General features: G+C 56.2%; 1 protein-coding gene across 1 annotated transcript in view; it reads left to right on the forward strand.

Moving 5' to 3' along the window:
- LOC308182351 (gap junction beta-5 protein-like) overlaps positions 1 to 25953 on the forward strand; it is a gene marked incomplete at its 3' end in the record, with an annotated part of 107907 nt that overhangs the window by 77565 nt on the left and 4389 nt on the right. The gene's annotated exons all lie outside the window — the stretch shown is intronic.

Consider the following 25953-nt stretch of genomic DNA (forward strand, 5'->3'; position numbering starts at 1 on the left):
CCAGTAATTAAGTGGGGGCAGGCGAGGCTAAGGAGCGGGTATTGATCCTTACTAGTTTCTTGTTAAATGAGATGTGACATTGACCACTTGGCTGTCTGGTACTGAAACGGGCAGGTGGAGTAAAGAAGTACAGAATTTTTCCCTCTGTTTACTTTTTTTTTTCCCCTTCTCTTCACCCCACCCAGCCCAACTGGCAGGCAGAGACCAGCACCGCACCCCAGCTTTTCAGCTCGAGAGCTGCCCAGGTGTCTTTGAAGTTTCTCTCACTTCCCTTGCAGATGCTGGGTCTCTTTCACACCATTCCCATTTTTTTTAAAAAAAAAAAAAAAAGGAACTCACTTCACTAACGACTGTTAAAGACATCTCAGCATCATGGCTGTTCTCTCTGCTTTCAGGAGCAATATGGATTGCTGTCTCCAATTTTTGTATTGGATACAATCCCTCATGTTTCTCCTTAGCACGGCCAGCAGTGGGAACAGTTTGATGTTTCTCGGTGGTTTCTTGGGCAATGCCAGGGGCTCGGAGCAGGCAGGGGGCTCACGTGGCTACTGGCAGTATATCGATGCTCACAGGGACCAAGAGCAAGGGATGTGGCTGGGATAAGGGAGGAGGATGCGTTGGGCTATGGTGATGGCGATTTCCCAAATTGGTTTTCTTTGGGATTTTCGCAGCCCTGGTGTGCAGTGGCACGGGAGCAGAAGGGTGGCAGGCAGCTGCCCAAAGGGACCCCTCGCTGCAGCCACGCGCCTGCAAGCACGGGTTTGCCCAGCGACCGGGGATCGTGAGGCTGCAGCAGCAGCTCCTGGGTGATCTTGTCGGCGTGTCGGCGAGGGCAGACCGCGGGAGCCTGGAAGCACTGCTAATTGTGGGAAAACTGCTTCAAAACTCAGCCGAAAGAAGGCAGAGTGGCATTTTCAGGGAGAAAGTCTAGTGCTCTGTGCCTCTCTCTGCTCTCATTATATACCTCGCAATTGCTGTTATATATGCTTCAAAGGTTAATATATGTTTATGACGAGTGTACTTTTTATAAATGTTAATTAGCCCTGGTGCTAATTCGAGGGATTATTTCCTCAGTAATAAATGCTTTTCCTGTATTTTTAGGCACCATTTTTATTAGTACCTGCTCCGTCGTTTGTCTAGGCAAGAACTGGAGGGACGTGGCTGGCGGGGGCTGCAGTTCCCCCCACACGCAGCAGGAATTTGGGCATGTCAGGGGGCTCAGCATCATCCTGCGGCTGGGCTGGGGCAGTGGGGAGGCACCGAGGGACCCCCCGAGGCGGCAGCTGGTAGTGGTGCAGGATGGCGCAGTGTCACGGTGGGATTTGGGCGTCTGATGTGGGGAACAGGGATCCTGGTTTGTCCTCCCAGCCGGGGCTGGGGGTGCTCTGCCTGTTGGTGGGGGGCAATGGCCCTAAAACCTTGCGGACCTGAGGTCTTTGTGTCCTTGATGCGTGGCCCAGGTCCCCCCAGCTCTGCTTCTGCTCAGGCCTGTGGTGCACAAGAAATGCTCAGGGATGGGGAGACCTGAGACACGGACTTCATCTCTGATTTCTGTGGGTTACTGAGTGAATGCCCTTCCATTTACAACGTGGGGGGACAAAAATGGGATTTCAATCAGTGAAAAGGGAGCGGCGATTTCCCAGCTCCCATTAGCTGATAATAATTGCTTTGGGAGCGGAGGTTTAATCGCAGGATTTCATAGAGGAGCCACCCCCCTCTGTGAAATCTGAGCTCTCTGAGCAAGTTTCCAGCGACGTCCAGGCAGTAAATGTCCTCGGCCACCCAGGTGCTGTGGTGGTGGCCCTACGGGGAGGGCTGCTCGTGCGCCCACAGCAGTGGCGTGGGGTCTCGGGGCAGGCTCCCCCCTCCTCGCCTCCACCACCGTATCTTTGCCACATAAAGGTCAATTGAATTCATTACAGTGTAAAAATGAAGTTCTTGGATTGATTGAAGGTTCCTCTTTAACACTTCAAATAAATGTGTTGGTTTTACTTGATGGAATGCTTTAAAGGTCCATTATAAAGCACCCTTTTATATGAGAAGTAATTTCTTTACATCATTTTTCTTATCCTTAATTTTTGTGGAACATAATTATCCTTTCCCCCCCTCACTTCCTCTTCTTTTTAATCATTTTTTTTGTCTTTTCCCTCCCCAGTGGAGAGCAAGCAGCATTATTTAACAGGACATTGGGATAAAATACAGTGGTATGATGGATACAACGGATGGAAAAGTAGATGGATCCATCCATCTTCGGTTTTCAATGGTTCCCATTACCATAACACTGGTAATATCCAAAAGCACCTTGGTCTTTAATCTCAGAGGCTCTGGGCTCCCCACCTGCTCGTGGAGACCTTCACATGAGCATCCTCTGGAAGGGACAGCAGCCTGGGCAAGACCACGGTAACTTTGATTTCAGATTTTAGGTTCGCTTTTAGGGTGAGCAAACCCGAAGGACAGTGGGACAGTTGGGTTCCCACATGGCATAGGATGTGCGGTGTCCCTGTCCCTGCTCCTGCTGGGGAAGGGGATGCCAGGGGGGTCCTTGGAGCTGCCAGCCCCCATCTCCAAGGCAGCCCCTCCACCAGCAGCCTTCCCCCAACCAGCTCAGCCGTGTCCTGCTGAAGGCAGTGTGGTAATTCCTCGGGGCACGGTCGTGGTGCCCACCTGAATGACGAGGAGTCGTCGTCACAATTAATTCCTCTGCCCTGATTTGCCTTGCAGAGAATCCTGCTGAAAGGAGATTTGCTGCCCATTTGTGCAGCAATGCTGAGACGGGAAAATGGGGACAAAAGGGAGAATGTTCCCATTTGGGACTCAGTGACTAACTGCTCCGCTCTCTGGGGGAGGCTGCAGCAGCGATTATAATTCATGACAGAGCCATGATAATGAATGGCTCCATCCAGCTCAGCCGAGACTAAATAGCAGCGCAGTGCTGACACTTGAGGCATGGCCTCATGTGAAACCAGCGGTAAACAGGAGCTCGCTGCTGGCAGGGTTGCTCTCTCCTTTAAGGGCAGGTTACACTGACATTGCCCGCATCTGAGAGCATCCAAATGCTGTGATTCCCTCCTTGTCCCTGGGATCTGGGCCGGCACGTGGGGGACACAAGCCCCTGCCCCCTGAGCAGGCAGCTGGGGTTGGCTTGGGTTTGGCTGAGCAGCGCTCGGTGCCCCTGGGGGGTTAACGCCGGAGCCCTGGCGCTCCGTCCTGCTCCCTTTGTGCTTTCGGTGATATTTGGGTTGCGGTGACATTGCCAGCAGAAGTTTGGAGCGACTGTCACTGCACGGGGCTGAAATGCACCCGAGGCCTCCCCTCCTTGTCAGCCGTTGGAGAGTCACTGAATTGCTCCAATAACAGTGAAATGAAGGGAAAAAAAAATAGATGGACCACAAATAGTGTCTGAGCACGAAAAGCAGGGGTTAAGGCGTGCGGTCACTCCGGGGAAGAGATGATCTTTAAAGCTGGGCCTAAGAGACCAAACTGAGCACGCTCAATTAGCCGTTGATTGATTATAATGTTAATCAACAGGAGTTACGCTGCGCTGACCGCGAGCAGCCGGGCGGGCGTGCTGGTCGTGCCCAGCAGCAGGGACGGGGGCTGCGGTTCTGGGCAGCTCGGGGGGAGCATCACTGACGTGGCCAGAGAAAATCAGGGCAGAAAGATTGCAGAAATCCATTGCCTTTGCCCCAGGATGGGATCAGGCTGCAGAGACAGGCTCTGCCTCCTCCCCAGGTGCCCAAGTCGGGTCTGTCGTTACACTCGGTGCTGGAAAACTTCAGGTGTGCTTTGGGAAGGTGCCCTGCCCCTCCTGGCCGTGCCTTCCCCTATGCTGGGATGGAGCCGGGGGTTCCCTGCTGGCTCCAGGGCCGGGCTCATCGCTCAGCAGCGCAGAGGAACCAAAGCAGACAACGTGCTTAATTCCCATATTAAGGAAAAAAAAATCCCAGTGCCTGTTGGCGCCCCAGGGGATGGTCAGCACGGACCCGGTGGCTGCCAAGGTGCCAGTTGTGGCGCAGCGCGAGTAATGCTCCTTGTCAGCTCCCATAAAGCCTGAAATCCATCACCGGCCCTTTCCTCCAAAGGTTTTCTTACCGAAGAAAGTAATTACAATTTGTCCTTAATTCCAGAAGTGTGCCGAGGAAAAGGGTGGGGAGGGGGCTGCTGGAGGGCAGGGCTGGGGCAGAGCCACGGCGGCTGCCACCTCCCTCTGTCCTCAGCAGCTGCCTTGGTGCCGGGTCCCCCACCCCCCTAAATAATGGGGGGACGGGGCAGGGGTGGCCCTGGGGACCCTGCGGTGCTGATACCACAGTACCCAGCCACCTGTCTGTGCCAGGGGGGAATCGTGTCCCCGTTCCCGTCCCACAGGGTGCCTGTCCGGGGCTGGCCGGCCCGGCCCCGGTGCTGATGGATTGCGCAGAATTTGTTTTTCAGCCCCGGTTGTTCCAGAGGAAGGGGAAAACCTCCCTCTGCCCGCGGATCTGATGCGATGAGACATCTGACGCGGAAGATGAATTGAGGAGTGCATCTGAAGTGCCAGCTACATGATACATCCTAAATAGGCTTCATTAGTGGTAACAATTAAAGTTACCGTTGTGGATTGGGTACGGTTTCTATTAACTTTGCCCTTGTCTCCAACTTGGACTCACCTCGCAGTAATGAGCGGTGTCACTTCTGATCTATTCCTCATAATAGTTCCTTTCTCCTCTAAATCTGGGCAAAATATGATTTATGGGCAGCGCCGTCATCGCTGTGCCAGCCTCACGGCTCCGCCGGTGGGACGGGGTGAACGCTGCGCGGGGCTTCCAGCCTCTGCTCCCCCCTGCGTTGGGGCAAAAGCTGCTCCGGGGCACGCTTTGGGGTGATGGGCACAGGCTGTTCAGGGGCAGGAAGGTGCTGGTGGTTGTAGGGCAGGAGCAGGGCAGTGTCCAGCCGTGCCCAGCAGGAGCCCGGGGGGGGCAGAAAGCTGTCCTCTTGGAAAAGCAATCCTCCTGCCGGGACACAAGGAGCGAGACTGTGTCTGCGAGTGAAGTCTGGCTCTCTCCCACTGCCTTAGCGTTTCTTTTATCAAGGGGATTTATTGCTCGGCGAAATAAATTTTTAATTTCCTATTTTTTATTTGGGAAGCTGAACAGGAGCGGGGAGGGCAGCCCTGGTGCCAGGTTTCGGTCTCCTCTTGTGGCTGCGTTGGAGCAGGGCTCAGGGTGGGCAGGGGCTGGCGGCTGGGGGCAGAACTCCCAGGCTCGGGGTGCCCCCATCCTCCCTGAGGGCGTGCTCCTGAAAAACCCCAATTTGAGGCGTAAAGCCCCACAGTGCTCCCTGTGTACCTAGTAGACTTGCCCCTCGTCCAGGTCCCCTCAGGTACGGTCCCAGCACTCAGCAGATGCTCCCCCAGCCGAGCGAAGTTTTCCAGCTGTTTTTCAGAGGTTTCTTTGCACCTTCCTCGCTCCAGCCCTGAGGTTACAAGTCCTGCTCTTCGTGGGCACGTCGTACACGTGTGCTGCCGGCTTGACAGCGTTGCTCCCACCACTTCATGCTGCTTGTGGGTGCTTGGAAGCCTGCCCCTGCCTCCATCCCCATCACCTCGGGGCTGCAGCCACCCAGAGCAGCCCCTAAGCCCCTGCCCAACAGAGAGCGAGCCCCGGGAGCAGCAGGAGCCCTCCTGACAAATACATCCCCCCCCTCCTTGCAAAGCTGGCTGTCATCTCATTATATCAATAGTGATTAAGAGAGGAAACTGGCAGTTAATCCCCTGCAAGGTATTTTGATGATTAAATTGAAAGTGCCTGGTGTAAAGCTGTGGCATATTAAATTTGACTCTGGGCAGATCAAAAGGGAGGCAGCGGCTGTATGACCCTCCCGTCCGGCACGGCGCCTTGCAGAGGAGCACTCTCAGCCTGGGCATCTTCTCGTTTAAATAATTGGGTTGGGTTTTTTTATTATTATTATTTATTTATTTTGAATCCTTTGTTCAATGCAGGTAGAGGCGGAGACGGGAGAGGTTCCCACCTGGCATTTTGTCACCTTGCTCAGCTGAGAACCTGCCTCGGTCCTGGCTCAGGGGTGGGACCCGGACAGCAGATTTGCAGCCCCAGCACTGGTCCCATCCCTTGGGGACAGCGAGCCCAGGTTTCGCTGCAGCTGTAGCACAGGGTGCCTCTCCTTGGGCTTGTCACGTCCCTGGAGCCAAACGGCTTCACAAGTGCTGGTGAGCAGGTCGTGTCCCCATCCCTCCCTGTCCCTGAGCCCAAGGAGGGAGCGGTTATCGCAGGGGGTCTCAGAGCAGCCCCCTGCAGCCGCATGTCCTGTCCCCTTCCCTCTGCCCCACATCGGTTTGTCTTTCCAGATGGTTTACTCAAAAAAAAAAAAAAAAAAAAAAAAAAAGCAGGAAAAAAAAGTAGAGCCGTGACAAATGTTTCCATCAGCCTGAGTTAAACAGAATTTGATGCTTCGGGACCTTTCCCGATAATTAAAAGCCAAGTGATGGCTCCTTGCTGGTGAGAATTTATTCTGTCACTTGGCCGTAGAGAATCCCCCTTGCCAGGAAGCGTCAGGCGGCGGTGCCAGGGCTGTGCCCGGAGCTGCCGAGGTCGGGCTGGGTGTCTGCCCCTGTCAGGCTGGGGGGACAAAACCCTCCCCTCGCCACTCAGAGCCTTGCAGAGGCAGCGAGTGTGGCTGCTGGCCCCGTGTGCCAGGGCTCGTTCCTGCCCCTGTCACCTCCTGTCCTTGTCACCCTGTCCCTGCGTGCCAGCATGTCCCCGAGCAGCAGGAGCTGGGGCGTGGGGGACAGGGTGGGCTTCGGGGCTCCCCACGGGCTGCGGGTCACTGCTGCCTCCAGGGCAGCTCCTGCACGGAGAGCTTCAGCCCAGGGAGCCCATCGCTGCATCACCCAGTGCCTCTGACGTGGTCCTGGGCATGGGCAGGATGGATGGGGACAGCCCCGTGTCCCCTTGGGACAGCGAAAGTGGTGGCTTTTGGGGGAATTTCTCCAAAGCTGGGGAATTTCTCCGGTGGCCAGTGGAAGCGCTGGGGGGGTGCAGAGCGTGGCTGGCACCGCACCGGGTGGTGGTGGTGGTGGTGGGGATCCATCCCAGCAGGATGAAGGCAGCATCGCTGCCAGCACGTGGTTGCCATGGCAATGCGTTTCTGCAGAGCCCCGAGCGGACGATTATTGTTATTTATTATTTTAATCTGGCCCTGGTTCCCGCTGCCGGAGGTGGCCTGGGATGCTTTCCTATTTGGGAGGGCGGACATCCGCACCAGTTCTTCTTTGGTCTGACCGCGCTGCCCAGGAAGGGGGGTCCCAGATGGGGGTACCCCATGCCCCTGCCTCCCAGGGATGGGGATCAGGCTGGGCTGGGACCTCGTGGTGCAGGATGCTGAGGTTGTCTCGCCCGTCCTCACATCGGTCGAGGAGCGCAGGGGAGCTGGTGGCTGCCCCCTCCCTGCTCCCACACAGCAGCGCCGGGGCTCTGCCACCTGCACCGTCCCTCTGCCTCCCTCCTGCCCTTCTCTTCCCATTTTCCTTTCACCCTTTCCAACAAGTTTTTAATGAATTGCTGCTGAACTTTATAGGACAGAAGCAAATCCTGGGGACGGGGCTCTGGGCGGACAAGCTGCATTTTCCCCTCTGTAAAGCCAGGATGAGCTCCCTTCTCCTTCGGGCAGCGCAAGGGCCCTGTGATGGAGAGCGGGGCTGTGACGCCAGCCTGGCCTCTGGGTGCTTTGGGGACCCCACGTGCTGTGCCAGCACCGCCCAGCGTGGAGCGGTGCAGGAGGGAAGTCAGGGCTGCCTCCGTCAGTGGTTCAGGCTATGAAATAGTTCGTCTGCGTGCGTGGTGCTGCTGCTGCCTGCAGCTGCAGCTCGGTCAGCTCGGGAGCAGCACGCAGCTGGTGGAGCGCGTTGCTCCTGCCACTGTTCCTGCGTGGGCAGCAGAGCGCTCGCAGGCAGCGCGGTGCGTTCAGAGGCACGGGCGCACGGAGCCGTGGGTGCTTCGGTGGCCTTGCACGCTTTGATATCCGAGCACCTGGAGGACACCCCCGGATTTTTCCTCGCATGGATGCGTGCAGGGCACGCGTGTGCCTGGTGGTAGGGTCCCAGCAAAGCCCACGGACTGCACCCATGCTGAAAATCTCACCCAGTCCTGCGCGGGGATCGGAGACCCCGGTGACAGCCCAAGGCCACGGGGAAGGTCACAGCAGACCTCGGAATTGAGATTTCATCTTCTCGAGCCGCTCGATGCTTTGCTCTCAAAGCCATCCTTCATCCTTCCTCAGGGAAGGCGCCGCCTCGCCCAGCGGCGCGCGGAGCTTTTCATACACGCGGTATCAATCTCCGTGAGGGAAGCACTTTTATATTGAAGATCTGATGGAGGAATAAATTCCCATAGAAGTAGGAAGCAGAAGCTAATAGGCTCTTTCACAATAAAAGAATAGATCTGCTGACAAAGGCATTTCCAGGGCATCAAAATAAGCTGTATTTTTTGCAAAGGCAAGGGCTCCTCCAGGGCTCCTTCACCTCTGCAGGCAGCTCAATCACAGCCGGCCCCGGGAGGCTGGGACCTGCCTCTTGATCCCAACCAGGGGTTACCCCAAGCTGTCACCCACGCAGAGCCATCCCATGCGTGGTGCATCTCGGCTCAGTTACCTTTGCTCCTAAGCTTTGGTCTGGTTTAATTTGCGATTCCTTTTATCCCGGCGCATTCCTCCGATTCCCTTTGCTGGCTCTCGCTTCGCTTTTTGGGGTGAGGGCATCGTTTGCCCTGACTCTTGATCCCCAACAGCACCCTTCTGCACTAGGTGTGGGGTCCAGGTCCCGCTGCTGCAGGATCCAGCTGCCCCTGCGTGCCCCTTCCAGCTGGGGCTTTGCCTCGGGCACCCTACCTGGGCTGTCCCAGCTCGAGTCTTGGGCCATGGCCCCTGTTCCCCTCCCTCTGCCCCAGGCAGCCCCCGCTGCCCGCGCCCCTCTGCTCCCCAAACTCAGGGCACTTCTCCCAGCACCTCCCGTGCACGGCGCTGCTGCAGCAGCATCAGCATCGCCCCGGCGTGGGGAGGCGTCTGCCCGTGGGGCCGGTGCCTGGTGCCCAGCTCTCGTCTTCATTTCCCCTTTTGAAAAAATATGCGTTAATTTGTCTTTTCTATCAATTGATTTTGCAGTTAAAACCGCTCTCTGCCTGCCCTTGATTCACACCCTCCAGGAAAATAAGCCCTATAAAAGAAATGGATACCCCCATTGCTTAAGAGACTAAAATTTACTGAAGACTTATGCGCTCCAGTCCCCAAAGGGGGCGAGAGGAAATGATTTGTTCAATTAATTATAAATGTTTTAATTTAAATGGCTAATGTAGAAGATAGTCAGATATAAAACAGCAAACTACTGAAGTGTTTTATGGGTCCTTAAAGACCACTAAATGCTTGTTCTGATTCTGCTAAGATCACTCAAATGACTTTTCTTCTTGCGTTCAGGGTAGGGTGCAGTGGGAGGCAGAGGGGGAGGCGCGAAGGGGAGAGATTTCCTCTTGTATTTTACATACCTCCAGGCAAGTTGTGATCAATGTTTGCCGATTCATTTCTTTGGAGCTGGAATTTGCCTTTGAAAAACAGAAATGTGTCCTGTACAGTGGAGAGGTGAAAAAATAAAATAAAATTAAAAAAAACAAAACAAAACAAAGCACAAGCAATCGTGCTGGGTCAAGGTCGGTGCCTTGCAGCAGGATCTGCCCCGCACCTGCTGCATCCCTGGCGTCCTCCCTGATGCCTCCCATAGCCCCAGCTGCAGAGGACGGTGCTCCCTTTAATTGCAAAGTGCAGATAATTCACGTGCCTTTGTCTGCTGCTCCTCCGCTGGTGTAAGCCAGCGAGGCCCTACGTGTCTCACCAGGAGCGTGCCGGTTTGTACAGGAAGCCTCCCCAGCCTGCCCTCTGTCTTGTCAGAAACTATCGACTTCAGAAATGCGGAATTATGGGGCTTATTGTGGGAAGAAATACTGCATGAAAGAAGGAATCCCCAAATGGGAGTTTTCTGAGTGCATGGGAGGCAGAAGGAGCGTGTCGGTGTGCACGTGTGTCTGTGTAGGCTCGGAGCAGGACAGGCATAGGGAACCTGTGTGGTGCTGCCACTAATTCTCCTCCATGATTCCGATTTTGATGCTGGAAAGGAGCAGACATGGACTGGGAGGAAGTAAACTGGCTGCTCAATAAGCACATTGTCTCAATTTGTTTCTCCTTTTTCCTCTCCTTCTTCAAACTGCCCTGCCCTGAAAAGCATTTTCCTGGAGTTCTCAGCGTGCTGACCCCTAAAGCTTTGGAGCTATTACCTGACTAAATGGCTTCGCTTTCCATACCTCAGCAAAATCCCCTGCATCCAGCACAACCCGTCTCCTCCCAGGCCGCACAAAAACAATTACGGCAGCAAAAGCTTTACACAGCCGTAATTAGGCGCCCTTGCCATGCAACAGCAGGCTGTGCTCTGGGAAGGTCCGGGGCTTTGGCTGCTGCTTGTCAAGGGGGTCCTCATCCAGGTGGGCACCGAGCCCTCCCTGCCGTGCACCTCGTGCAGCGCTGCCCCTGGCATTAAGGATTTAAGTGGTTGCATTCAGGGGCATCTAGAAGAGGGCTGGGCTGGGAAAAGTGACCTGTCCTTGAGCAGAGACCGCGGCATCGGGTGGAGCTGGGGCTGAAAGGTGGGAGAGATGAGAGGCGGCAGGAAAGCGAAGGGAAATTGAGCAGTTACGTTTTATTGAGTGAAATGCAAAAAGTGGGAACGAGCACTAAGAAGAAAATGGGATTTGAGAAATTATTACTTTGGAGATTATTAAAGTGGAAATACTTGTGGCAGAGCGCGGAAATTGGTCTCTAAAAGCGATGCTCCCTTGAACCCAAGTGTCCTTGCGGGTAAGGGACTGATCCCCCCCGGGCTTAGGCTGTGCGTGTAGATTTATTCACTCTTACATCGGTGTTTGGGGCCTTTCCATTAAAAGCACCCTGAAATCCTACTGAGGTGAAATATTTTTCTCTCACCAGGAGAGGAGCATTGAAATGAGCAGGGGGAGCTGCCGGTGCCCTGCCGGAGCTGCCCGGTGCCGGTGGGACCGCGTCACCTGCAGAGCGCGGTCGGGAGCGGGGGCATGGGGCTGCTCAGAGCACGGGGGAGCTGCGACCCGTCTTGTTAGAAAGCAGAACGCCTCTCACAAATGGATTTCCAATTTCCCGTCCACCTGCTTAGCTGAGACAGATTTCTTGCTTTATAATTACTTTTTGGGTACTTACAGGATCCGGTATCCAGGCAACTTGATGCCTCCTAAATCCTCTCGCAAATCTGTTTGTTGGTTTGTTTGGTGGGTTTTTTTTGGTGTTTTTTTTTTTCCTGTTGATTTTTAGGTGATGGAAAAACATCAGCCATATTCTTAAAGCTTTTTTCCCTGCTGCTTTCCTTCCCCAAGCCTCCTGGCTGGGCACAATGTCACGTCAGCATCTCAGGGCTGGGTTTTTTGGTGTGGCAGCCCCAGCAGGGCAGGGAGCTGAGCTTGTGCGTCTGCTTGGGAGCACTCAGCCACGTTTCCAATAAGGCACCGGCCAAACCCAGCTCAGATTAGCAGTGCATCTTGGTGGCCAAACAGCATCCCAAGGCAATGGCCTCTCCCTGCGGTGCAGCCACCGGGATTCGGCTCCTGGGGGCTCGGCAGCTCTGGGTGTGCAGAGACCTGGGTGAAAGCCACCTGGGAGCCCACGGCACGCTACCAGCGAGCCCAGGCAAAGCCCATGGCTAAGTCTGTCCCTGCTCAGTAAACCATCTGGGCACATGCTCAAGGCTGCTTCATTTCAGGTTTTGGGTTTTTTTTTCAATGCCCTTCTGGACCAGGGCCCCATTGTAGGTGCTTTTGTTAAAAGAGATGAATTTAATGAGGCAGGCAGGCTCCTCAGCACAGCTCCTCTTACCTTCCCGTGGGAGCTGGACACCGCCGGCTGTGCATGGGCTGTCCCGTGGGGCAGAGAGCTGCGGCCCCAGGAGCTGTCGGGCATCGGTTTGTAGCTTTGCTCAGTGCTTTTGGGGGGAAGCAGGAGGCGTCAGCAGCACTTTCCCGGAGCAGGGCTGGAGGTCACCCAGGCACCGCTCTCAGCAGATGCAGGGCTGCACAGAGACCGAGCATCTGACCTTCCCCTCCTTCTGTTTATTTAAATGTTCATGGACAAATGAAGGAGGAAGAGGGGAGGGGAGGAACAGCAGCATTTGCTGTTGTTTACAGGCCCCAGCAGCCTCTTCATTAGCATGCAGAGAGCAGGGGTGAGTCTACACACCCCACAAAAGGTTACGCATCGAGATGCATTCAAAGGCTCTGACCTCTGTTGTGCAAAGCGTAATTTAATTAACTTTTGCCTGACTGTTCAAATGCTGGAATAATTTGGAAATCTGCATGTGGGTCACCTCCCAGGTGCTTGCTGGATGCCCCGTTCTGCCTGGCTCGGAGCCTCAGGGGCGTTTTTCTCTTCCTCCCTCTCCCCTCCGGCAGGCCGGGTGTCCTGCGGCGCAGCGCACCCAGGCTCTGAGCTCTCGCTTGTGGCCGTGGTGGCAACAATTAGGCCATCAATCAATAAACTAATTCTCCCATTTACAGTCATTAGGGACTGCGGATCTAAGCATCTGCTTTTGCTAATGAGTTTAAAAGTTGGCTAAATATGGCAGACCTGCTCTCGTGGAGAGGGAACAACAGGAGCTCGATGCGGAATTGGACTCTGGTGAACACGACATCAATTTTAATTAGCGAGCTTCCACGGTTTCCCAACTAAGCCGACATACAGAGGGAAGGGGGCTGCGGGCGCTGCTGCAGGTGGGAGCCCAGCCCCTCTCCTGGGCTGGCCCCCATGGTCTGGGGGCATCCACACGGTCCTGGCCCGGCTGCAGCCCTTTGCTGTCACATTCATCCTGTTGTCTGGCGAGCAGTGGGTTATTTACACCTCCAGGCCTAACGCCTGCACTGCCACGGGGATGCTGAAGCTGGAAAAGCCCTGTCCTAGAGCTTAGAGGGAAGGGAGAAAGCTTTTCCTCCACCTGCCTCTACATGACCGTAAATATTCCTTAGAGACCTTGGCGCACGGGGGGACAGTATCTGCTGGGCTGGTGTTTGACCGATGGGCGCCTCCATCTCCTGCCCTCGCGGGGCTCTGCAGGGGTTTGGGTGCTCTCAGCAGAGCCCAGACTTGGGGCTGGAGCCTGTGCAGGAGCTGCCCAGGTACCAGATTCCTCACTGGGATGCAGCAAGGCCGTCCTGGCTCTGACCCCGCTGCCCCACGGGTACCCCTGCTGCTGCGTGCCCACCTCCTTCTTAAGGCGAAGGAAAAAAGAGAAGCGCGGAGCCGTGCACCTAAATCTTCTCATTTATGACTTATGCTCCTAACTTTGACAAGTCCTTATATAACGGAAATTAAGCTTCAGCTGCATTAAATCTTCAGTGAGTTAGGCCTGCAGTTATCCTATTCCCTTGAAGATTTAATGACCGTCCCCGTGCGCCTGAGCTGCCAGTGCCCCGGGCCCGCTCCTCGCAGCGCCTCCCGGCCTGGGGTCAGCCCGCGATCCTTCAGGCTGGCCCTTCTCGGGTGGGAGCAAAAAGCAAAGGTGAAATCAAACTTCTCCTACGAAGTTCGCTCGTTTTGTGCCGTGTTTTGTATGATTTACCGGCGGCTGAGATGCCCCCAGGCAGCCCAGCTGGAGTGCCGGCAGCGCACGCAGCACAACGCGCCACGTTTCCACCGACGAGCGTTTTCTGGTGAGAAAGGTGCTGGGCGGCCGGGGGGTCCTGGTGCTGGTGCTGGCTGCAGCCACACAGGCGTGCTGAGAGCTGAGCAGTGTTATCTGCCTCAGCCAATGCTCTTCTTCCTCTGGGCAGGCTAACAGCATCTGTCACGAAAGCGAAGCTAGTTTGGAAAGGCAATTATGCAAAGGCAAATGTGTTTTTAAGACAACGTGGAGCGTTGTGAGCAGCAGCCCTGGCAGCTCACCTGCTCACAGCGATGCTTCTCCCCACAATTCGACAGTGTGAGCTGCTCGGTGCCCTGCCTGCGTGTGCCATCCCCGCACCGTGCCCTGTGCCCAGCTACGCCGCGCTCAGCCCGGGAATGTTCGCCAGGGTCTTGCCGGGCAGGGGAAGAAATGTTGCTCCTTGCAGCGCCAAGCCCCTGGTCCTCTCAAAGCAGTGCCGTTAGTTTCCTGATAGATCTATTTCTGCAGCACACCAGACATCACGTTTTCAGGAATCTCATGTTTCTCGGCGCGGGTTAAAACGGCAGATAAAAGGAACCATTTGCAAAATCCTTTCTCCTTTTCTTGCGCACTCTTCGGTGAGTCAGATTGAGGCATTACAGCTGTCAGAGGTGTTTTAAGGCCTGGCCTTCTCCGGATAAAAGCAAAGTCCAGGCAGAGGCTTTGGCTTTCAGCGAAGATTTCTTTTCCTGAGCCGTTCCCCCAGCGTGTTCCTGCGTCCGTGCCCCGCGTTGCGCGCCCTTGCAGAGCTGGCCGATGGGGACAAGGAGAAGGAACGGGCAGCCCAGTGCTGAGCGTGCTTTTATTTTAGCTCCTCCGAGGAAGTTTTGGCGAGATGAAAAGGGCAAAAAATCAGCCCTGTTTCATAAGGTGATTTTTTTTTTTCAGTACCTGTAGTAATTTGCTGAACCAGAAAGGTCTTGGCACGGCTGAGAATAATTGCTGCACGTAGGGCACGGCTCCTGGCGGCTGCTCCGTGACAGATGTGTGCAGCTGGTGGGGAGAGCAGGATGCAGGAATTCGTGTTAATTGCCTGCAAAGGTCAGATCTGGTGTGGGGCTGGGGTTTCCAGGCTGGGACCCCCAGACAACAGCCTTGAAAGGGTGAACAAGCACGGCACATGGGGAAGGCTGGGTGCTGGGTAGAGCTGCCGCAAGCCTCCTTAGCCAGCGCTCTTGATGCTCTTTTTAATACATATATTAAAAGGGTGATAATAAGCAAATCCGTCAGTTATGCAAATGAGTGGCAATTGCATCTTGAAGAGCATCCCACAGTTTAATTACATCATAATTGCAATGTAACACTTTAATTACCATATGCATTACAAAATCATGAGCACTGTTTTTAATCTCTTCACTAATATTTCAAATCAAACAGATTGCACGGGGCCCGCGCTGCAATCCTGCGAACAGCGGCACCGGCTCCGTCTCCGTGCAGCGGCAGAAGCCGCGCGGTGCCCTGGTGGTGGCCGGGAGGCTGCTGCCAGCAGGGCAGAGCTCTTCGCAGGTGGCTGGGTGTGTGCGGAGCCAGGCTGCGTCCTCCTCGGCTGCTGTCCCCAGCTAAGGGAACCCGCTGGGGTCTGCAGGAGGCAGCGCTGGGGCTGCGTACACCGGTGCTGTCCTCCAGCCTGGGAGCCCAGCACGGCACCAGCTGCACTGGAGGAACAAGGACAGATCCGTGCCAGGCTCTGTGGTGGTAGGCAAGGCAGCAAATATGTGGTCACTCTTTAGAAAGCCAGAATATTTTAAAAATGCTGCAGGATATTCGCTGGAGCCATTTGGCTGGGCTCGCCCTGGAGCCACACGGGTCCCCCCCCACCCACCCAGGGATGGCCGGGTGAGGTGGCTGCTCAGGGACAGGGTTGGGGGTTGCAAATGGACATTTTGGAAGAGGCGGTTTGATGAAATGCTGCCCTTGATCTTTGCTTCCCCTCGCAGCTCAGGAAAATGAATTTTGCATTCTCCTTCTCGCCCCCGAGAGGGAAACAATAATGCTTTCTGGAACACAGCTTTAGCTGGAGATTTGTGAATTTGATTTAAACCAGATTATTTCATAAATATTCCAAGTTTGCATGCTTCACTTTTCCTCCCATCCAGCTCCTTTCTTTCCCCCATAAAGGGACATCTAGTAAGTGACTTAAGAAAAATAACTGGCGGATTTAAACAACGGACTGAAATTCATGCCTGGAGACGCCAGAGAGGACTGCTTGTCCGCAGTGATGTGTGCGATCGGGTGGCAGATGGATGGAGAGGAGCAGACAGGGGAGGTGAAACCACTGCTGTCATTGTGGCCATGCCCTGGCTCCCTCCAGCCCCAGCTTTCACCGGGCTGGGCAGCTCGGGGCTCCCTGTGCCCGGCCAAATTCCTGCTCCTTGGTACCACCGGCCCCATGCTGCCTGCAGGCAGCTGCAGCGGGGTCTGCAGAAGGACAGCACCGACCCCTTGTCCCCTTCCTCTGCAGAGGGGCTGCGAGCCGGGCAGGTTCTGCAGCACCGACCCCGCTCCCTTCCCTGGCACGTGGAACAGGGCTAAAGCCACCGCCGAGCCCTTCGCATCGCCACTGCTTTTACTGCAGATCCCTGGTGTGCTTCGCCGTGAGCTGGCAGTGATTTAAAATCATCCTGTGCTAATCCATATAAATTCTTTTAATCGCAGATTTAATCTCTTAAGCACGCAGTAATTAAATTACACGCCAGCCGGAGCCACACCAACGTAATGCGTGAGGTTCGCGGCCCCGGGGGCAGCGGGGAGAGCTTCGGGACGGAGCCCTGTGACATCTGCGTGCCTGCTCCTGAGGCCTCAACCACCATTTCCTTGTTATTGTTCCCCTGTTTGCTTTTCCCACCGCCTTGAGCTGCAGGGAGGGTTGTGCTCCCAGACAGCCGACGCAGGGCTGGGCACCTGGCTCCAGCGGCATCGCCCTGGGCAGGAGCAGGGGCTGGCCAAGCTCCAGCGGGCTCCTTCCTCCGCAGGACACGGTGGAGGCACAGCTCGCGCTTTCCATGTTCACAGACTCTGGAGGAAGAGGAGATGCAGGGGAGGAGAAGAAAAAGCCCCAGCACCAGCTAACGGCTGGGGCAGGACCTGGAGCACAGCCCCATGTCCTGCGCTACTCTCAGAAAACTGGAGCCAGAGAGCTGCCGAGCTCCTGGGCAACTTGTGATCATCTGTTCTTCTCCTTTGCTCCGCTGCAGCCGTCCTCTTTCACCCAGCTGGACAGAGCCGTGCGTTTTAATGGGCTGGCATTAACAGAGGGAAGCGCTGTGACACGAGCAGCACATTAAGAGATTAAACTTTGTGGTGGGAAGGGGGAAGCAGAGATGAACTGCTGGGTGGAGAGATGACTGGCTTCGGGATTGTGACAATTACCGTACTTAATATTTTTTAACATTAAGAGCCAAATAGGGGCATATATTTAATTCATTAAAACAGTATGAAGTAGCTCCCTCCATCCCAATGCAGTTAATCGGTGCTCTATAGAGAAGTATCAGGGAATAAGTGTCTCCTAATGAAAGGGTCCCTGTAAGGTCAGCCTGCCGCTTGTTAGCTAATCGGAGACTTATTTGTTTTGCAAATTGCTCTCCCATTTTGAACCGCTGTGCAGTAATTTCCATGGCGGGGAAGCAGGAGAGAGTTCACGGGGCTGTTCTTGAAGCCCTCAATCTGTCACTGGGAGGAGGATAAAAATAGCCTGGAAAAGAAAAGGAGCAGGCTGCTGGGGCCGTGCCAGGCGTCCAGCCCTGCGCTGCGCAGCCGGGGACGTCGGGAGGCGGCGGTGGCACCGTCCTGCACGTGCCCGGGTGCCCTGCTCCTGCCATCCCATTTCTACGTTGAAAACCACATTAACTGCAGTTTTGTGGATGGAGGAAACCAAACTGCTGAGAGCAGCAGGCTCTGATGGAGGCCACCGCACGGGGAGGCCAGCGCACACCTGGGGACAGCTCAGAGCCCGCAGTGGGTCGGAGTCGTGCCACGATGTCTGGCATCGTCTGTCCTATCCGTGTGTGTAAGGACGCAGTTATTTCACCCACATGCACGTGGGGATGAGCCAGATGTCACAGCGTCCCTTCACATCACCATCCCGAGCCGTCCCCTGGTGAATATAGCCCCGTGCTCGCTCCTCTCTCGGACATGGGTGTTGCTTTTGGGAAAGAGGGATGAAACCCCACTTTTTCAAGCAAAAATACAGAGCGATGCGTAAATTGGGCTGTCATCCTTCCCTCAGCAGTCTGTCAGCTCCGGTTCAGCAGCCCACCCCTCTCCAGGCTGCGTGCGGCGGGGACCCAGCGGCTGCCACTGCTGCTCCTGCTCACGTCTCTGCAAATAAGGAGCAAGAGCGCGGCGCCCGAGCTCCCTGCACGTGTGTGGGCGATTGACACCATGCGAGGGCCAGGCCTCCTGCATGGTGGTGACAGACCCCGGCACAGCTCTTTGGCTGCAAACTGCTGGCAGTGTTTCCCCTCTGGTTTCAAAGCAGGGTGACTGGGAGCACTGGGAGCTGCCCCTGGCTGCGCTGCTCTTTCCACTTGGCAGTTGCTTGCACGCAGCAGCACGGCAGTTAGGTGGCAGAAATGACCTTTATTTCCCAGTATGGTAGGTAAAAAATAGCCTTTGCTTTAATTTCCCCCTAAAGTAATATAGAGTAAGGGAACCTTCCAATGAGGCAGATCTTTTTTTTTTTTTTCTCATATGTCATGGAAATGGAAGAATTTCAACAACTGTGTTTGTGTGCAGGAGAGGTGGAAGCAGGTTAAGTGTCCAAGGCTGCACTGGTCACAGCAAGACGGGGCACTGAGCCACCCTGCTCTCCACGGGCCTGTTTCCCTTCAGCATCTCCCCCGGAGGCTGAACCCCAGCACACCACAAGCTGGATGTCCACAGGCTCTAAAATCCTGAAATAAAAGAGGCAAGTGAGAGGATGGAGCACGCAGTCCCTGGTGCCGGGGCGAGATCGGCACCGGCTCCTCAAACACAGCACATCCATCAGCAGGAGAGCAGAGCCTCGCTCAGGGCAGCACTGAGAAGTTCCCAGGGAGTGAAGCCAGCAATGAACTTCTACGGAGTTTCTGTTCCTCTGCAGGAACCTTTGGGGCTGCTTCTGGGTTTGACTTCTGGGAAGAGCTCCTGGATCCTTCCAGATAATGAGGCTGATTTCCTGCAGCTGTATCGAACCAGCACGGCGAACGTGCTAGGAAGGAGCCCGGGAATAACAATGCCTCTCCCAGCCAATTAATAGCTCATGGCCTCCTGCTCACGTCCCTGGCCAACGTAACCGTGGCTGGGCTGCCTGCCGTGCGGGAGGCCAGCGGCCGGATCCTGCACCCGCCAACGCGGTGGGGATTGGCGAAGAGCAGGCGGCAGGGCTGGAGGCTGCGCTCGCCTGGTTCTTCCTCCTCCCCGAAATTAGCTGTGGTCATGTTGGGTTTGTGCAGTGATGGGATCTGGGTAATTCCTGCAGGTTTGTGGGGACTGGAGACGGCCAAGCCTGAGACGGAGCCTTCTGGTCGCAGACGGGAGCTGTGAGCACCACCAGGTGAGGTTGCTGCTCCTTGGTCGCTCCCAGGATAGCTCTGCTCGCTTGGCTTTAGCGGTATGGACGGACGGCAGGCGGCAGCCCCGAGGGACATCGTGCCATCGTAACCCATGGGTTCTCGCTTCTCTCACAAGGACTAGAGTTTGGGGCAAAGTTGCCCAAGGACTAGAGAGACTCAGGCTCTCTCATGAGAACACGGGGGGATTTTTAAACCCCAATGACCAACATTTCCTACCAGAACCCCTCTTCCTAGAGCACAACCTCCGATGCCAACGCAGACACAACACCTCCGCTGCCCGCAGCCATCTGAGGGGATCTGTGATTTCCAGTCAAGCGTGAGCCAAGGCTGACCTTCCTCGGCGTGCGAGAGCTGCCTCAGCTCCACACCTGCACGTACAATTTCAGGCTCCCCGAGCCTGAAAGCCGCCGCGGCGGGGTCGCGCCCCGCAGCTGCCCCGGCCCTCGGCACGGCCGCTTCCCCGCCATGCCCGCCCGACGCCGGGGCTGCCGGCATCAAGGGCAGGCGGAGGAAACGCTGCGCCTTGATCCGGAGGGATAAGAATAGCGAGCGGCAGGCGGCGGCCGGTGGGGTGCAGATGAAAGGCGGCCGGCTCGCATTCTTCCCACGGCCGGGGCGATCTGCCCCCGCTTTCTTCCAGCCGTAATTGCCTGCCACGCCGCAGACGAGGGTCGCACTCCACCAAAGCCCAGGGCACGGCGAGGCCAGGACTCCGGGCTCTCCGTCAATGAGCGGGGAGGCGGGGAGGATGCTTTGATCCCGCTCTTCTTCCTCTGCGGCGCTGAGGAGTTGCGAGGCTGTGAGGAACGTGGCGCTTGGGCTCCGGCTTTTTGGGGACCGGCTGCTGCTCTGCCGTTTCGGGAGGGCTCTGGGCGGCGTGGTGCTGGGTGGTGGTGCTCAGCCAGCCGCTCTCGCAGAAGACGCTCGCTGCCCCAAATCACAAAGCCAACGTCCCCGAGCACGTTGCAGCCCCCAGCCGTGGGGGCAGTGGGCGCTCGCGTGGCCCTTTGTGATGGCAGTCCCCAATAACGCTGGGAGGCTGAGCTACTCCGTGTCCAGGCGGTAATTAGATCAGTAATTAGGGATGGCTCGGAGCCACTGGCTCCGTATCTGCTTTGAACCCTTCTCCAGGCTGCTGGGCACCAGGAGGCAGGGCAGTGGGGCCGGTGGTGCAGAAGGTGCTGGATGTCCTGGCTCTGGTGGTGCAAGTCCTCCAGGAGCTGGGGCACGGCACAGCCGTCGCTGCTCACACCTGCAGATGATCGTGGTGGCATTTCTTGTGTTAAACCCAGCATTTTAGAGGATTCTCGAAAGGGCGGAGTGGCTTTTGGTGGCTTCTCCTCGCAGACGTCCTGGATTATTGAGGCCCTCCGAGGCGTTGTGGTGCCCTAGCACCGAGATTTCCAAAGCCAGCAGCCGTGGCAGGGCGCTATGGCCTCTGACTTCCCCGTGGTTTTTCAGGTGCTTTTCTGTATTTGCTTTCATTAATTTGCCACACACACACAGCATAAGGAGGCTCGAAGCTCCATCTCCAGCCGCGGCAATCCAATACTTCCCCAGCGGAACCCCCCTGGAGAGCGTGCTCTGACGGTCAGCAAATTGTGAAGAAATTCACTGCATCCTTCAGAGCAAGAAATTATCCTGGAGTGGAAGTTATGGCTCTGGCAGCCTTACACTTACAGAAAAAATCCAAAATATAAAGGGTGGTTAAGACTGGAGATTTAACAGGTGCACTAAAAACCTGTGAGCAGGAAACACCTCAATCTGGGAGAACTTCAGCCGTGCCTTTTCCCTTTACGTGAAGGTGACCTGGCAGCGCTGTCCAAAGGAGATGAAAGGCAAAACCTACAGCCACGGGGTTTGGAAGAGCCAACAAGTGCCAGAAAAGGCAGCGTGCCTGGCAGGCACTGGATGGCCCCATGCTGGGAGCAAGGAGAAGAGGCCTGAAATGTCGGGCAGAGGGTGGGAGCAGGCAGGGGAGGAGGCGGACGCTCAAGTCTTCTCCAAAGGATGTTTCCCGGGGCGAAAATGCGTAAATGTTCCCCAGAAATGTCAGGCTGGGGAATGAGCTCTACAGGTCGGAGCCCAGCCTGGCTGGGCTGTGTGCTGGGCAGCATGGCAGAGGGATAAGCTGCCCCTTTGGAAACACCCAGGGCTCTGCACAGCCGCCCTGCTGCCTGCACCCCATTACTGAGCAGCTCTTGGCATCGGGGGAAGCAGAAAATCGCCCGCCCCAATGCCCCCGCCTGCCCCGCGGGACAGCCGCTGCCCATCAAGGATGCAGAAGGAGGCAGGAAATGGTGGGGAAGCCTCCTCGTCTCTTGTTTTCTCCTGTTTTTAGGAAATGCCACTACGGAATGGGAATTTTGAGGGGGTCTCAGAGGCAAAAGGTCAGCTTGGACAAATTTCTCAGCCCGAACTAAAAATGGAAAGGGGCAAACCAGTTTGCTCGCTGATTTGCCAGGCAAACCCGCTCCAGCTTCATATGGCAGCTAATTAAAGTGCTGACATTTTAAGACACAACAATGCAAAATCTCTTGCTGCAAGCCAAGTCTGGGCCCTTTTCAGAGTTCAGTTCATGAATTTGCTGCCCAGAGGGCCCGGGAGTGGCACAAGCAAGCCAAGCAGGCTGAGAGGGATTTTTGGCCTGGTATTTTTCTTAGGGTGTGAGCAAGCTTTTAGCCTTTGGAAGAATGCTGCAATGCTCCCCAGCACCTCTCCCCTGTGCAAGCAGAGCAAGGTGAAGCCTGGCCATCCTGCTTTTAAGCAGCTGCTTTTCCAGAAGGCTGGGGGGGGGGCTTTTGGGGGATCTGAAGGCAGCGGGGGGCTGCGAGCGGTGCCGTGCCATCTGCCTGCTGACACCGCGGAGGGGAGACGCGGGCTGCAAGCACGGGGCTGGCTGGAAGAGAGCGAGCTGCAATCAAGAGACATATTGTGGCTGTTTGACTTCCTGCGCGATGCATAATTTAGGAGACAAAATGCAAAAGTCAGCTCGGCTCAGCGGGGATTCGGGAGTTGATTTGGGGGAGTGTAGGAGCGGAGACGCCGTCCCTGTGATTGCTCGGTGCGGGGGGAGGCTGACAGGTGATGGGGAGCAGTTGGAAGAGGAACGATCCTGGCTGATCCTGGTGGTTGCAGATGGGCTCCAGCTCCGACTGGTGATGTTGGCTCACGGGGCACTGCTGCCAGCAGCTTTTTGGTGCTGGGACGTTCAGCATTTCCCCAGGCTGTTCCCAGGAGGGGCCCCTCCTGCGGCGGCCTCGGGGATGCTGCAGCGAGATGAATAAATGGTGCTGTGCTCGATGAACAGCCAGGCGAGGGGGAGAGGGAGGCGTAGGGGGGCACCTGGAGCTTGGCAGGCTGCTGTGGAGGGGGGATTGATTGGGGCAGGGGGGTCAACAGCCAGAATGAAACAGCGGGGTGGCTGCAAGCACTGCCCCATGGCAAAATGTGGCACTGGGATGCGGAGCACTGGGATGCCCTGGTGGGGGCATTTCAAAGCAAATCATCCCACGAGTAGCCCTTTGGGGCCAGAGGGATGGCAGGAGGGATCTGCTCTCCTGCGGTTACCAGTGCCCTGAGCCCCTGCATTGGATGTGCCCCTGCTCCCCTGTGTACCCATTATCTGCTGGTGGCTGGGGATGCACCTGCCCCAGCTGCAGCAGAAAAGCTTTCCTCTCCACATGATGGAGCTGCAGCTTCTGGGGTCAGCAGGGCAGGGACGGGCCAGCAGCAGCTTTCGAATTTGAACTTGCTTTAAAGCCCTGCTCCTCCTCGCCATTGCTCGTGCAGGGCAGCTGGGTTTACGTGAACCAAGCGGAGCCCGAGAGCAGCTATTTCCAAAAGGCCTCCTCCAAACCCAGCACCAGCTCTTCGCCTTCCTGCTTCCCCCGCACAGCCCTGCAGCAGAAATCTGGGAGGTGAAAGGAGGCTCCCAGGGCGAGCCAGGCCTGACTTTGGGCTACGGCGCTCCTGGAGCAGAGATGTCAGGGGTAAAATTCCCCCAGGACAGGCAGCTGCAGAGCTCCTGCCGCGGGCAGGGGCAGCTGAGCTCCAGGGAGCCGTGAGCGGCCGTGCAAGGTCCAGCCTGCAGCTCCTCGGAAAATAAATAACGCCACGCAAAGCGCTGCATGAGCTCAGCTCGGAGGCCACACGCCGCGAGCTCCCGCAGCGCTGCCGCGCTCCCCCCGGGCAGCCGCGCAAGGTTGGAGCGAGGGCTGAAGGTGAGCTCCATCCTCACCCAGGCACAGACATTTTCTGCTCCGTCATCCTGAGTTTTCTGCTCTGCTTTGCCAGATTGTTCCAGGGGAAGCCGGGGCGCACGGCGCGTTCTTCCAATGCCATCTAGTGTCTGGCGGCAGCCCCGGCCGGCTGCGTTGTGGCACCAGCCTTTATTTATTGCAGAAGGATCTTTGAGGGCCAACAGGCTGCTCCGGCTGGTTATTAAAAGCAGTACCTGCAGCGTGGATAACTAACTGGTCGGTGCACAGGTTGGGCTTGATTATTTTTGCTATCGCTTCCGTTTTGCAATAAAAGCTCACCCCAGCAGGATGGATGGCGAGGATGCGATGGTGTGCCTGGGGTGATTAAAGTCTTCCAGCCTTCCACCGCTTGTCTTGTAGCCCCAACATCACCTGGGGCTTAATCACTCAGAAAAGTGCTGTCATGTCTTATTGTCACCATATTGGGAGCACGACCTCTTTCCCATTTAGCTGCCATTTCAAAATAATACGACTTGCCAGGGGACAGGCATGACTCAGGAGGCTGGTAATAGGATATAAAGACTTTGACCTGCGGGTTGGCCATTTGGATGCTGCCAAGGTCAGCAGCAAGGGCAAAGATGTTGCTCGCACGACGATTATTTTCCCAAACGACCCAATACAGAAATAACCCGGCCCCTTTGCGACAACCAGCAGGGTCTGAAGGCTGGGCTGTTCCCGTTTTGAAGGCACCCCTGGATGCCTACCTTTCTCTACCTGGGTATTAGGATCCGATAACTGCCTGTGGCCCTGAGCTTTGCTTGCCATCATTGCAGGGACCTGTCTGGACAGACTGGGAGCTCGTAGTTCTGCCCTGGCAGGGGCGATGTGCCGCAGCAGCATCCCCCTCTGTGCCCCTGAGTTGCTTCCAGCGCACAGCAAGCTTCCACAGGACAGCATTCCTGAGCACCCTGCTGGCCTCGCGCCCTTCTCTCCATCAGCTGCAATGATTTAGGGCAGCACTGACCTCGCGTCCATCCTCAGCCACCAGTGACCGTGCGAATTTATCTCCTCGGTAGCAAACCATCTCGTCCAGCCCGTTTGATTCCGTGATTAATTAAGCTCTCACTAGAGATGAGGTTGCTCCCTCCAGCCACGCTTATAAATATTAGCAGACGAAGGGGTCCTGGCCGTGTGAGATGGCCGCTACAAGGCCGTGCTGTGGAGAGGTTGCCAGGGCAGAACTGCAGCAGAAATGGGGCCGCTGGAAACCCTCTGCTTACCGAACCTCAGCACCTTCGTGCTGCAGCCCCCTCCTCATTAGCACACTACCCTCACCCCGCTGCTGCTCCAGCCAGGTCTTTAATTGCTGTCAGCCTCATTAGCAGTGACACCTTCTCACCATCTTCCCCTTAATCATGGGCTGCCTCCTTCCCCAGCCCCAGGAGTGCCGCATGGAGCGTGTTGGGTGAGAACCTCCCCAGGGCCCTCTGGGACCTGTTAAAACGGGGCTGAAGCCCTATTGCCACTGCTGTAGGATTCCCACTGAGCCCTAGGCTGTGGGGCTGTGGCCATGCGGGCTTTTTCCGTGAGCACCAAGCGATGGGGGTCAGCCCCGTGGCTTGTGCCCTGAGCCCCCAGCAGCTGCAGGGCCTCCTGCTGCAGCTTGCATTAAATGGGTGAGCCTGCGGTGCTGGCACCCCCAGGAAGCCCTGGGCTTTTTGCAAGGCTCCTAAGGTGTATTCAGTGCTCGGAGGTGCCCATGGGAGCCCCATGGTAGGTGAAAGCCTCCTGTGGGGCAGCAACGGGGGCAGCAGCAGCAGGGCTGGCCTAAGCACCGAGCGCGTCGCCGCTCGCTTCGGCTGCAACAGCGCTGGATGCTCACCGGCTTTCCCAGGGGTTTAGGCAACATCCAGCCAGCTCCGCGTGTTTGCCTTTCACTAATCTGTTTGGTTTTTTTTAATTGTCTGCAAACAAGGTGCCTCCTTCTTTGCATAACAAACGTGTCGGGTGAAACCAGCAGCGGGTGGCCGCGCTGTGCGCCCAGCGGCCCTGCGTGCAGGCTGGCGTGGGGCCGTGCCCCTTTCTGTTCTCGGGACCCGGGTTTCCTTGGGAAGCCCCCGTTTTCCATCACTGCTCCCCGCCTGCCTCTCCCCACCGCGCTGACTGATGGCCGCCAGGGTCCAGAGAGCACCACGAGCTCGGAGCCTGATGCTGCTTACACTCCGTAATTTCACCCCGAGCCTGTTTTGCTGTATTTATCCAGCATTAATAATGGGATTCTGCCCTACTAAAGAGCATCTGCGTGCAACAGAATCGCAGAAGCGATTCCTGCTGAGTTGGTGTGTAAAAGCCTTTGCAATCATCTCGTGCTGCAGACCTGAAGGACAGTTTAAATACAAGGCTCTTTAATAAGATGAAAACAACCTTTCCCCACTGGTATTCTGCC

The sequence above is a fragment of the Anser brachyrhynchus genome (assembly GCF_964034855.1).
Source record: "Anser brachyrhynchus genome assembly, chromosome: 24".
In the NCBI taxonomy this organism is placed as follows: domain Eukaryota; kingdom Metazoa; phylum Chordata; class Aves; order Anseriformes; family Anatidae; genus Anser; species Anser brachyrhynchus.